Genomic DNA, 12529 nt, shown 5'->3' on the forward strand with positions numbered 1-12529 from the left:
GGTTTTCAGCACTATGTTGTAAGCTTGAGTCTATTGTAAACTCAAACGTCCTAGAAATTGTTTTCTTCCCTTAAAATTGCTTTTGAAGCACGCCTGTAATCAAGCAATTCCAGAGGCTGAGGTAGGAGGATGCCACATTCAAGGCCAACTTCAACAACTTAGCAAGACCATGTCTCAAAATTAAAAAATAAAAAAGGATGAAGATGTAGTTAGTGTAGCTCCTAGGTTCAGTCTACAGTGCAACAAACACACACAAAATAAGCTTCAAATGATTATACACTTCTTACATTATTTTTTATAGGTAGCTTCTCTTTAAGTAATTGAACTAAGGATGACCAGAAATCTGCCTTGACTATAAAGATAAGCACATAACTTGCTGATTAATTTTGAAGAGTAGCTCTGACTTCAAGGTGGTTTTAGGAATAACTGAGATAATGAAATCACTTTATTATTTATAAGAATTGTGTGTAGGGTGGTGCTGGGATTGAATCCAGCGCCTTGCATATGCTAAGCATGTACTCTACCACTGAGCCATATTCCCAGCCCCTCATTTTATATTTAAAATGCAGTAATGGTGATAAAGAGGTCTTCAGTTTCTTAGTTAACTTTTAATCTTGCTAAATTATATGTTGTGTATTAAGGTAGAAAAAGAGACAGAGGGAGAGAAAGAGAAAAAACATCGGAGTGTAAGATATCCTCCCCTTGATGCACATATTAACATTTCTTGCTCATTTATCCATGGAATATTCTGATTTTGGACTTTTTCCACATCCTAAATTTAGAAAGCTAGAATTATCTTTTAAGCACCACTTTAAGCAACCTTTTTGAAAGGAAGAATGCCAACAAGGGGGAAATCTATATTTCCTCGTGGTTGGAATGCAATATCTCTAACACAGTCATTCAGCAGAGAAGTCTTATTACATGCTGATGTTACAGCAAGGACAGTAATCCAGAAAATTCATTACAAGTGTGCAAGAGTGAAAACTTCTACATTAAGACCGAGAAACATGAGAAACACAGACTGCTGCCAGGCAATGAATTATAGGCATCCCCTCTTTGTGTGTTCAGGGAGCCATGCACATTGAATTGAATAATTGGCTTTAATGTACCAGGGGAGATTTCATTATTTAAAGAAATTCTATGTTGAGTCTTTTTATAGCTAAAGCATTCTTTTTTTTTTTTTGGTGGGGGTCGTGCTGGGAACTGAACCCAAATCAAGTCCTCATGCATGCTAGGCTCTAACACTGACCTATACCTACCCACAAGCCTCAAACAGTCTTTTAAAGTAGAATTTAAGGATTTCTCCACTTTTAAAAATGTATACACTTTGAAACATTAAATTCTGCATATAAACAATGAGGGGTGTTTTTTTTAAAAGTAAGACATGCCTATAGAATAAATCAGTAACAAGTAATTTCTCTAAAGTCGTGTTTACGAAAAGAAATGTTTGAAGCTATCACAGATGGAGAAAGAGAAGTTCTGAATGAATGCTCTTTGCTCAATTATTAATTTTTAAAAAGGGAAGGGCTTTCAGCCCTGTAGCAAAACCTTCTCAGAGCTGCCCCTCTCTCCCATGCTTCCCAGCCAGGCTGACTCTTTGAGCTTGCACCTTAAGCCCAGTAAACCCTGCCATGGATAGGGGCACTGCCATCTCAGTTGCTTTCCTCCCCCATTACAGGTCCATTTCTGGCAGTAGATAGCTGAAATCCTCACCGTGGCCAATTTCTACCTCTTCCCAATACTCCTTATGGAGAGGGGTCCATTGGAAAGTGGCCTATCCTATGTTGTGTAGTCTCCTCTTGATCAAAAGACTATTAAATAGAAACTACAGCTTTGCCCCGTTTACAGATCATTTAAAAAGTGACAATACAAAAAAAAAAAAAAAAAAAAAAAAACCAGATGGGGGGAGAAAAGAAACAAAGGAGAAAGCTCAATATTTGAGAAACAAAAGTTTTGCTGCCAAGCTTCAGTGATAACATGTGGCTGTGTTTTAGGAAAATATGGATACTTTCCCTTCTACTCCTCACTGTGAGATTAATTTATACAATGGAGTAACAAAGCTAGCATCAGAATCCAAAGAATGAGTTGTCAGCCCAGCTCAGCCTCTAATTAGCCAGGAGATCATAGTCTCATTCTTCAATCTCTCTAAACCTTATTTTTCGCCTCTGTAAGATGGAGATAATAGTAACTACCAACACATATTAATTGTTTAGTACATGCCAACTGTGTGTCAATGAATAAGACCAAAATAGTTCCCCCTCCCCAGATATTTGGGGTTGAATGGGAGTGATAGATAATAAACATATACACACGTGCACCACAATGATAAGTATAAAGGGCCGACATAAATTAAACTGGAGTGAGAGATGACCATGGAAGATTTTTCTGAGCAAGAGGCAAGTCAGTTAAGATCAGAAGAGTTCCAGACAGAAGAGCATACCTAAGAACTCAGAGGCAGAATAGAGCTTGGATTATGGGGGAACAAATCCCATGCCCTGAAGATTAAGGAGAGAGAGGGAAGGAAGGTACAAGATGAGGTCCAAGGGTCACAGGGACTTAGGGCCTAGTGGCCATAGTAAGGAATTGTAATTTATGATACTGTGACTTAAGCAGAGCAGTGATGTTATCTGAGTTTTTGATGGAAATGGAATTGTGAAGAAGAATGAAAGGGAACAATTACAAGTCTATTCTAGTGTAAGTTCCAGCCTTTTTATTTTTTATTTTGAGACAGGGTCTCGAAAAGTTGCTGAAGCTAGCCTCGAACTTGCAATTCTCCCACTTCAGCCTCCTGAGTTGCTGAAATTACAGGCATGTGCCTCTGTGCCCAACAGTCCCAGAATCTTGAAGGTCCACGAACCTGGAGTTTTTATTTCCAATGGTAGAAGATGGGTTTTCCCGCTCTAGAAGAAAGGAATTTACCTTTAGCCTTTTTGCTCCATCTAGGCCCTTAAGAGGTTAGGTGTTGCCCATCCATATCAGGTAAAGGTGAATCTTCCTCACCTCAGTCCACTGACTCAAACACCCATCTCTTCCAGAAACACCCTCACAGACACAACCAAAAATGCTTTACTAACTATCTGGATATGCCTCTATCTGGCCAAGTTGATATATACAATTAACCATCACAGCTGCCTAGAAAAAAGTCTATGTCCAAGAACTTGAAACATTGAATTTGATTATAATTACTTATTAAATGTATTCTAAAGAAAAAAAAAGGAACAGCAAAAGAATCATAAATTATGGGGCCTGGAAGTGTAGTTCAGTGGTAGAGCACTTGCCTAGCATGCAGAAAGCCTTGCGGGCGGGGGGCGGGGGGGGGAAGGAGAAAGAAAAAAAAGTCTAAACTATGTTCAAAAATCTTATGTTCAGTAATAACACTGTTGCTATTTTAATACATTTTTTGTGTATGCTTTAGGATAGAGAAAACAAGTAATTATGTTTATGTTATTAAGAACAAAGATTTTCAGTGCAAGAGAAGAGAGATAAGACTCACATTAAAGTGGAAGCCTGAAATCTTAAATTTGCATTGGAAATTTCAATATGAACTGATTATTTCTTTTTTTTTTTCCTAAATAACATATATTTCCTAGATGTGGCCACTGGCAAGACTAGTGAGGCTTAGAAATCTAAAATCAATAAAAATCAGGAGCAATGGCATTTCACTGTTCAAATGGTAGCCTTTAAATAGCTTTTGCCCTTGGAAGGCTCTTTGGAGGCTTGACTCAATCGAGGAAGCAATCCAACACTATGGGACATAGTAGCCAAAAAAGACACAGAAGCCAAAGGGAAAAGACTCCTGTTGGCAAAAGATGAGACACTTGAGTATGACAATGGCATTAAACTCATATCTATTAATTTCCTTGAGATCATATGATATGACAAGAGCAACAATGACAAAATATCAGGTATCAAAGGTCTCTAGGACACTAAACTCTTTGTAAAAATTGGTAAATAAAAGGAAAGAATAAGCACTCATCTTGGTTTCCCTGTACGAATTGCATTTCAATGTGGTCAAATAGCCAGTGGTTGAGGAAAAGTTCCCATTTAAAGTATAACTCCAGGTAAAAAAGTGCAAAAGGTAATAATAGAATTAGAAAATTTCCATTTGGTGACTCTAATCAAATTAAGCAATTATTATCAATTGGGCTGCTAAAGCCACCAGGGGAAAGAATGATGAAAAAATTTACAACAGATCAATCAATAAAAGTTCCTAACCCTTCAAGACTAATCCCTACCTGCTTCTTTAAAATTTTTTCTTTTTTAGTTTTAGATGGACACGATATATATATATATATATATATATAGATAGATAGATAGATAGATAGAGGATCGAACCCAATGCCTCACATGTGCTAAGCAAGTGCACTACCACTGAGCCACAACCCCAGAGCCCCTTAACTGTCTCTTTATAGGAAACGAGAAGATAGAAGAACAAATTAAATAACATCAAGGGAGAGAAATCAGGCTAGAGATATAGCTCAGTGGTTGAATGTGTGTCTAGCGTATGTGAGTTGATGGGTTTAATCCCCAGCCAAAAGAAGAAAAAGAAAGAATCTCCCAAATGGAGTTTCAGAAATTATGGTCTGATTCCTTCAACATGAAAATGGCACTTTTTGGTTTGGGGTCCTAGGGATTGAACTCAGGACTTTGCACATAATAAGTATGTGCTCTGTCACTAAGTTACATCCCTCAATGGCATTTTTTTTAGAGTGTATTTTTAAATACTATTATATGGCTGGGGGTATAGCTCAGTGGTAAAGTGCTTGCTTAGCATGGGTCAATGCCCTGGACTTAATCCCCAATACTGAAAAGAAAGTAGTAAAAAAAAATAACTATTATAAAATTTTAAATCAGTAAGAGACATACATATAACCAATTGCAAATTTCCTTAAAAAAAATCAAGTAATGATAGTGGGAGAATTGGTTTGTTTTACCTTATGTTTGAAGACATTTTGCTGGACAGAGATATGGGGTGATTGGTTGGTTGCTGGAGAGGAAGGTGGCATCAGTGAGATCATTTTTATGATGAAATTGAGCATTTAGGCACAATAAAGGGAATGACTGAGTAAGAGAAGATAGAAAGGGAATATACTACTGAAGTGGAGCCTCAATGAAAAACAGGATCCACCCCTACGAAGTTATAGGTTTTGGTCTTAAATCAAGGACCAACTAATTTTAATAAAAGATATTGTAGAAATACCACACTGAAAGCACAAGGCGAAAAGGAAGCTAAACAATCCTGGAGTTTTAGGAGGGAGAAAAGTGCAATGGAGATGTAATAAATTTCTATCACAGTGAAAGCAGCCAGATTTAGTTGAATTCTGAACATGGATATGCCTATTATTTTTGATGAATATATCATGTTGAGATTCCATTATTTTTGATGAATATATCATGTTGAGATTCCTGTGTTGATAGCTCTTTGCAATTTTTTCAAAGGATTTTGTTTAGCGGCTCGTTCTACCAATTTAACAAACAGGATTTTGTTAAGTGATCACAATCAAAAGTCTCTGCACGCATAATCAAGGATCTTCTTTGTTCAGAAAATAATTTGTTAGTCTGCACTAAGAGGAGAGTTTTGGCTCTCTGGTGTCAAAAGGTGACCTATAGAACACTTGTGTCAGCTCAATTTAAAGGGCTGGGGGTTTCAACTTTTTGAAGCCATTTACCAATTCCTGAAAAACAATTTGGGCAATCATTACCAGCATGGTGACCCAAATGTCAGAGGTGTTACCTATGGAAAAACTAATGGGAGTATTTTGCTTATCTCTATGACCTCTAAAATTGGTGATAAAAGTAAATGAGGAAAAATAAAAACCATGAAGGAAGAGAACTTTATTCAGGTTTTCTTTTTCTTTTTTCTTTTCTTTTTGAGATAGGGTCCCTTTAAGTTGATTAGACTGTCAGACTGGCCTTGAACTTGTGATCCTCCTGCCTCAGCCTGCTGAGTAACTGGGATTACAGGCCTGTACCATTACACCTAGCCCTAAGGCTCTCAGTTGCAACTCTTAAGAGGCATTCAAAGACTGCAAACACTGTACTATCATTTTTCCATTTGGCTTGTAGTCAGAAAAGTAACTCTGCTGAGAGCAATCATTATCTTACTGTGTATTTCAAAATCCCATTTTAACCATGTTTACACTATAGGAACCTGGAAAGACCAGTGTGGTATATTGTCATGCTTTCATTACATTAGTCATTACTCATAGAAGGCAGAAGATACTTCTGTTTCTTTTTTCTTATGAAGAGGTTTTTACCCCAAATTGTTAATCATGTAGTCTTTGGAAAGCTGAGAAGTATTGCGCAATGTTTAGCTGCAAATTCCTTGGAATTTACTGTAATTTTCTGTTTCTCTTCCTCCTCTTCCTTTTTTTTTTTTTTTTTCTTCTTCTTTCTGTTTTGGATACAAGATTTATTGGTGAGTGTGATTAAGGAGGGGATAACACAGTGGAAGCCATCATGAGTGCAGTGTTCTCCACTTGTTCAGGGGATCATGGGGGATCATGTCTGGGGATATATTTGACCTCATAACCATCAGGAATGAGCCATTTCTCAGCCACCACATCTTCAAATTCGTCAGTGTTAAACTTGGTAAAAGCCCACTTCTTTTGAGATGTGAATGTTCTGGCAGCCAGGGAACCTGAATTTGGCCTTGGGTAAGGTCTCAATCGCACGTTCCTTGTTTTGCAGCTTGGTGAGGATGGATATGATGACTTACTTGGCCAACGTAAACCCTGATTACCATGCCCTGGGGTCTCCCAAAGATACCCTGCACACCTCTCTGGAACCTAGATTGTAGACAGCATGAGATCACAGATATGAAAATGCACCGGAAAGTGCTGTCTCCAAAGTCTCTTTGGGTGACCATATGAGCAACAAGCTGCACACTACCAAAGAGACTGCTGTTTGCAACCAATGCACATTGTTCCTTCTTAACAAAATATTTTAAGTGTTAATCTTTTTTTACACAATTACATTTATACATATTTTATAAAATATACAAATATAATCATAGGCTGATTTGTAAAACATGTGGTCATTTCCCCGCCACACTTTTTTTTCTTATCCTCTCCATCTTCTTCTCAGCCTCCCTTCCCCCACATCAACACCATCCAGCCTGCCTCTCAAGGTCATCCATCTATGTGGAGGACCAGGGGTGTATCCACCTACATTTTCTCCTTACTCAAGTGTTCAGGTACTCAGGGGAACTCCACATATGTATGAATCCATATGTACAGAACATTATTTTTTAAGCATTATCTTATAAGCAGGGCTCACAGTATCTCTTCATCATACAGGCACCACTTAACAACTTTATCAACTGAGCTCCACATCATTCTTTTAAAAAATGGAGAATTCCCCAGTGGGGACATACTGTTGCTGAACTCCACCTTGCAATACAAGTGGTGATGTAATAAAACTACTTATTTATCTTTGCGATCGTAAACCTATATCTTTGCAAATGGTTATTTGCACATGATAGTTACAGGAGTAGAGTTGCTACTGAACTCATTTATTCTTTTAGGAGATGCTGCTGGGTTGCTTTCCAAAAAAATGAAGGAAAATAGTCAAGGAGAATAAGTCAAATGTGGATAATAATGGTACTCTGTAAATTTAAATTGTGAGGATTGAATGGGGGGAAACATGCAGCGTAAAGACTAATCCAGATGAAATTGCTTTTAATTCTTCTAAAGACTGTGGGCTCCCCTAGGTAACTGCCTTGGCCTTTGTACAGTACCATTCATGTGATGTTCAATGATAGTGAGGTTTCAGGATTGTAAAAAGAATTGGTAGAGCGGTGAAAAGCACAGGTTTGGGAGTTGAACAGACCCAATAAGCACAGCATGATGGCTCACACCTATAATCCCAGTGACTTGGGAGGCTAAGGCAAGAAGATCGCTAAGTTCAAAGTCAGCCTCAGCAATTTAGAAAGCCCTAAGCAAGTTAATGAGAACTTGTCTCAAAATAAAAACAAAAAGGGTTGGAGATGTGGCTCAGTGACTCTGGTAAAAGCACCTCTGGATCCAATCCCTAGTACAAAAAAAACAACAACAACAACCCAGGACTGCACAAACAAAACAAAAAATGTAAATGCAATCACATAATTTTTTTTAAAAAAGAGAGAGAGAGAGAGAGGGAAAATGTTTTAATATTTATTTTTTAGTTTTCGGTGGACACAACATCTTTGTTTGTATGTGGTGCTGAGGATCGAACCCGGGCTGCACGCATGCCAAGCGAGCGCTCTACCGCTTGAGCCACATCCCCAGCCCTCACATAAATTTTTATTATGAATAATTTCAGAATTATGCTAAAGTATAAACACTAATATAAATGGCACCCATGAACACCACTTGGCTTCAACAACCGTCAACACACTTATACTCTTGCATCTGTCTCTTGGCCGTGCCTTCATCACGACCCTTCCCATGGAGTATTTTAAAGTACATTCCAGATATATAATTTCTTTTCCTTCCTTCCTTTCATTTTTTATGGTATTGGGGAAGGACTCCAGGGCATGTTAGGCATAACATAACTAACAAGAACAACCTAGAGGAGGAAAAGTTTATTCTGACTCATGGTTTCAGAGCCAGAATTGTTCTTTGGGCCTAAGGTAAGACAGCATCAAAGGCTGCTTGGAGCTACTCAGCTCACAGTGGGGTCTGGTAGCAGAAGGACAGGGTGGGCACAGGGAAAATGAACCCTTCCAGGGCATGCCCCTAGTGACCCACCTCCTCCAGTTATGCCCCGCCTGCCTATAGTTTCCACCCAGTTTTTCCATTCAAACTAGGATGGACTGATTAGGTTACAGCTCTTGTAATCTAGTCATTTCTCCTCCTAACATTTCTGCATTAACACATGAACTTTGCGGGGAACTCCTCATATCCAAACCAAACCAAATCCCTGATACTAAAAACAAACAAATAAATAAATAAAGTTGGTTTCTTAGGCTCTCAAAAGGTGAATGATGAGGAATGTTCTTGTTAACATCATTACCAATTCATTGATTTGTATATATTTAATATGTTTCAATCATGACCATTATTATTCTTTTCATGACTAAATTGCTCCATCTTTGGCCAAAGGGTGCACCTTTATCTTGGCTCCAGGATTCTTTCGATGTAACCTTAGTAATATTTGGCAGCTACCTTGCTTTCTGGCATAGCAAAATGCTACAGGCTCATCTTGTACAGCACAGCTCTTGCCCCAGTTCAGTCATTTCTGAAACCATTCCTTGTTCCTGGTAGTGAAAAAAAGCATTTAGACTTTGAATTTGGATAACGGTCATTGGACTATTATTGCTTTTTGGCCTTTTCAGTGGACACAACTAGGACATGTGCATTTTGTAGAATGAAGACAATTAATTCATAAATTCATACTGACATTGCCCATTAGAATTTCAGATTATAGAGTTTACACCAAATTTTATTTATTTGATAATTTTATCTTTTTTTGTCTGTAGCTGGAAACTTTGGGTTCTAACAATATTAACATATTTAACTATTTGGTAATATATATAAATCATTTATAATACAATAGTAAATAACAATACATTATTCTTACTAATAATACTATTTCTAAATGCAGTTGATTTCTTTGCCATTTTTTTTGTCCTTAGAAAATATCACATTAAGGGAATATAGCCATATTAATAAGCTTCGAAGTCATTTTCTTACTTTTCTATGTGGTCATGCTGATGACTCAATGTATTTTTAATTTTTTTCTGTAGAACATGCTTTGTTAATTTCTCTTTTTTAAAGGGAGGGAGGGAGGGAGGGAGGGAGAGAGAGAGAGAGAGAGAATTTTTAATATTTATTTTTTAGTTATCGGCGGACACAACATCTTTGTTTGTATGTGGTGCTGAGGATCGAACCCAGGCCGCACGCATGCCAGGCAAGCGCGCTACCGCTTGAGCCACATCCCCAGCCCCCGTTAATTTCTTTTTTAAATAATTACACAATGGGGCTGGGGATGTGGCTCAAGTGGTAACGTGCTTGCCTAGCATGCATGAGGCACTGGGTTCGATTCTCAGCACCACATAAAAATAAAATAAAGATATTGTGTCCACCTAAAATTAAAAAAAAAAATTAAAAAAAAATAATTACACAAAACATTTATGGGATTCTTTTGATATTAAGTCAAAACTATAAAATGCTGTATATACAGAGAAGTCTAGGTTCCATCCCTATTCCTTTCATCCTGCACTTTTTTCTTATACGTAGTATTTTATTAGTTTGCAATTTATACTCCACTGTTGCTGCTTTCAGGTGTAAGGATATACACACATCATTGTTCCTATTTGTCCATCTTTCTTAAAAGAAGGCAACATACATGTCCTCCACAGTGCTCTTTTCACTTAACAACATATTCTGGAGTTCCACAGCAGTCCACAGAGATGGTCCTCTTTTCTCTGTGCAGCCACACAGAGCTGCATTGTGTGGATGTACCGTAGTCTATTCAGCCAGTCCTCTGTGGATGGACATGTGGGTTCAAAAAACGTTTATTGCATGACTAAATTGTGCCAGGCACTAGGGATAAAGACATGGTCACTGGCTTCAGGAAACTCTGTGTAGAGGGGGAAATGTCTACAATACAATTACTTTCCTCACATCAAGTGTGAGCTTGGATCCACTTAGCACAAGGGATACATGGTACAGGGAAGAAATGCTCCCACACAGGAAGGATACAATAGCTGCCTATTGATTGGCATCTTGCTCCACTTGGGCCTTTATAAGGGTAAGTCCTCTTGGGAGGAAATGTTTATTAGTGATTGGAATTGCTGAGAAAATCAGGAGTGCCACCAGTTGGTCAGAGAAAGGGAAGGTCAAATGACAAAGGCCAAGAAGGAGGGTCATAACGACAAAATTCCCTTGGAAAGAGGAAATGTGAGTTAACATGGGAATTGTGGTATAACAATAAGAGCTAACATCTATATGATCGAACTTTCCGCTGACCACACATTGTTCTAAGCAGTTTGAATGTATTTAACTGCTTTCTCAAAACAATTCTAAGAGGCAGGTAGGGACTATCATCAACTACATTTTTTCCAGTAAAAAAATTAAGGCAGGGGCTGGGGTTATGGCTCAGCGGTAGAGCGCTTGCCTCGCATGTGCAAGGCCCTGGGTTCGATCCTCAGCACCACATAAAAATAAATAAAATGTTATTGTGTACAACTACAAAAAATACATATAAAAAATTAATGCATAGAATGTTCTTGGAATATTGAACTTTTGCCCAAAGTCACAGGGAAGAAAAAAAAAATCAAGGCAGACAGGAAGACAGAGTAGATTGGTTAGTTGCAAGTCCTGTACCAAGAACATGCCAAGTGCGGGTCGTATAGCCCCCTGCACCATAACCACCTCCAGGAGGACAAGGAACCACTGACGTGTCACGGCTCACTCCTCGAACACACACACCCACAATCCGGAGGCCACAAGGGGCTTCTTCTGGACTTTCAGGGACCTGGAGGCGGGATAAAACCCAAAGCCTCTGCTGCAGGGTGGCACAGGCCGCTGGCCACAGGCAGGGCTGCTGGGTGGCAGCAGAGAAGCGTAGAGCCTCCCCGTGGATCCCGTTCCGAGAAACGGCCCAGTAGTCTCTACCGACCCTCCTGATGCTCAAAGTCCGTATTTTTTCCGCTCCTGCCCACGCCTTGGCACAAACGACGTTGGCTTCTTCAGACTCCTGGGACACCGTGACACCTCTGAGGAATAGAAGCTGGCAAACTCCCAAAGGGGCAGGGCACAGTGCCCGGAGACCAGGCCCGGAGGAGCTTTACTAAAGTTAAGCGAACGCAATTCCGCCCCCGGGGAAACTGCAATGAGAGGGGGAAATCAGGTCTGCACGGCGGGAAATGGACTAAGGTAAAGGACTCTATGCTAGGCGCCTGGTTAAAACTCTACCAAGACGGCGGTCCTGGACCTGGCTCCAGGATCCCCAGCCTGCAAGGCCTGCGCCCTTCCCGCTCTCTTGCGGTCGTTCTGGGGTTCGTTCTACTCGCCGCCAGCAGCCCAGAACCAGAGCTACGCGCCCCCGCACGGGAGGGACAGTGCAGAAAGCCACACCTACTGCTGGGTGCGGGAGTGACCGCGCTCCGTTCGGTGAAATGTTCGACACTATCCACAAAAGACAGTTTCCAGAATAAAAGATAAGACCTACACAAAATTAACCACCTACACTTTAACGAAAAACAAAAACAAAAAAAACCCACATACATTTTACAAGCTGGGGCAACAGTATAAGCTAACAAGAACCCAAAAGATTATGCCTCCCTGAACTTAGAAACGTGATAAAAGTTATACGATCCTTTAAGTTCACGTCAGACGGGTAATGTGCCGACGTCGTAACAAGGTTTAGAGGGAGGCACATCTCACACAAGAGCGTGAATACCCAATCATCACGCTTATGAACCGAAGGATCGGAGCCGTAATTTCTGGTAAGCAGTCCCAAGTATGTGCCACTAATTTTTCGAATAGGGTGATTAGATAATTTCATATATATCCAATTTTAACACAAAAATTTCTGTACACTT

General features: G+C 39.4%; 2 non-coding genes across 2 annotated transcripts; both read right to left on the reverse strand.

The window, feature by feature from the left end:
• Positions 1-6837: 6837 nt before the first annotated feature.
• LOC114095926 (small nucleolar RNA SNORA70) lies at positions 6838-6969 on the reverse strand. Its single transcript, XR_003583323.1, has one exon. It is a non-coding gene; the product is annotated as a small nucleolar RNA SNORA70 (small nucleolar RNA).
• A 5345-nt stretch (positions 6970-12314) lies between these two features.
• On the reverse strand, positions 12315-12416 carry LOC114095928 (small nucleolar RNA U13). The gene has a single exon (XR_003583325.2). It is a non-coding gene; the product is annotated as a small nucleolar RNA U13 (small nucleolar RNA).
• Between the last annotated feature and the right edge of the window lie 113 nt (positions 12417-12529).

This window comes from Marmota flaviventris, chromosome 3 (assembly GCF_047511675.1).
Source record: "Marmota flaviventris isolate mMarFla1 chromosome 3, mMarFla1.hap1, whole genome shotgun sequence".
In the NCBI taxonomy this organism is placed as follows: domain Eukaryota; kingdom Metazoa; phylum Chordata; class Mammalia; order Rodentia; family Sciuridae; genus Marmota; species Marmota flaviventris.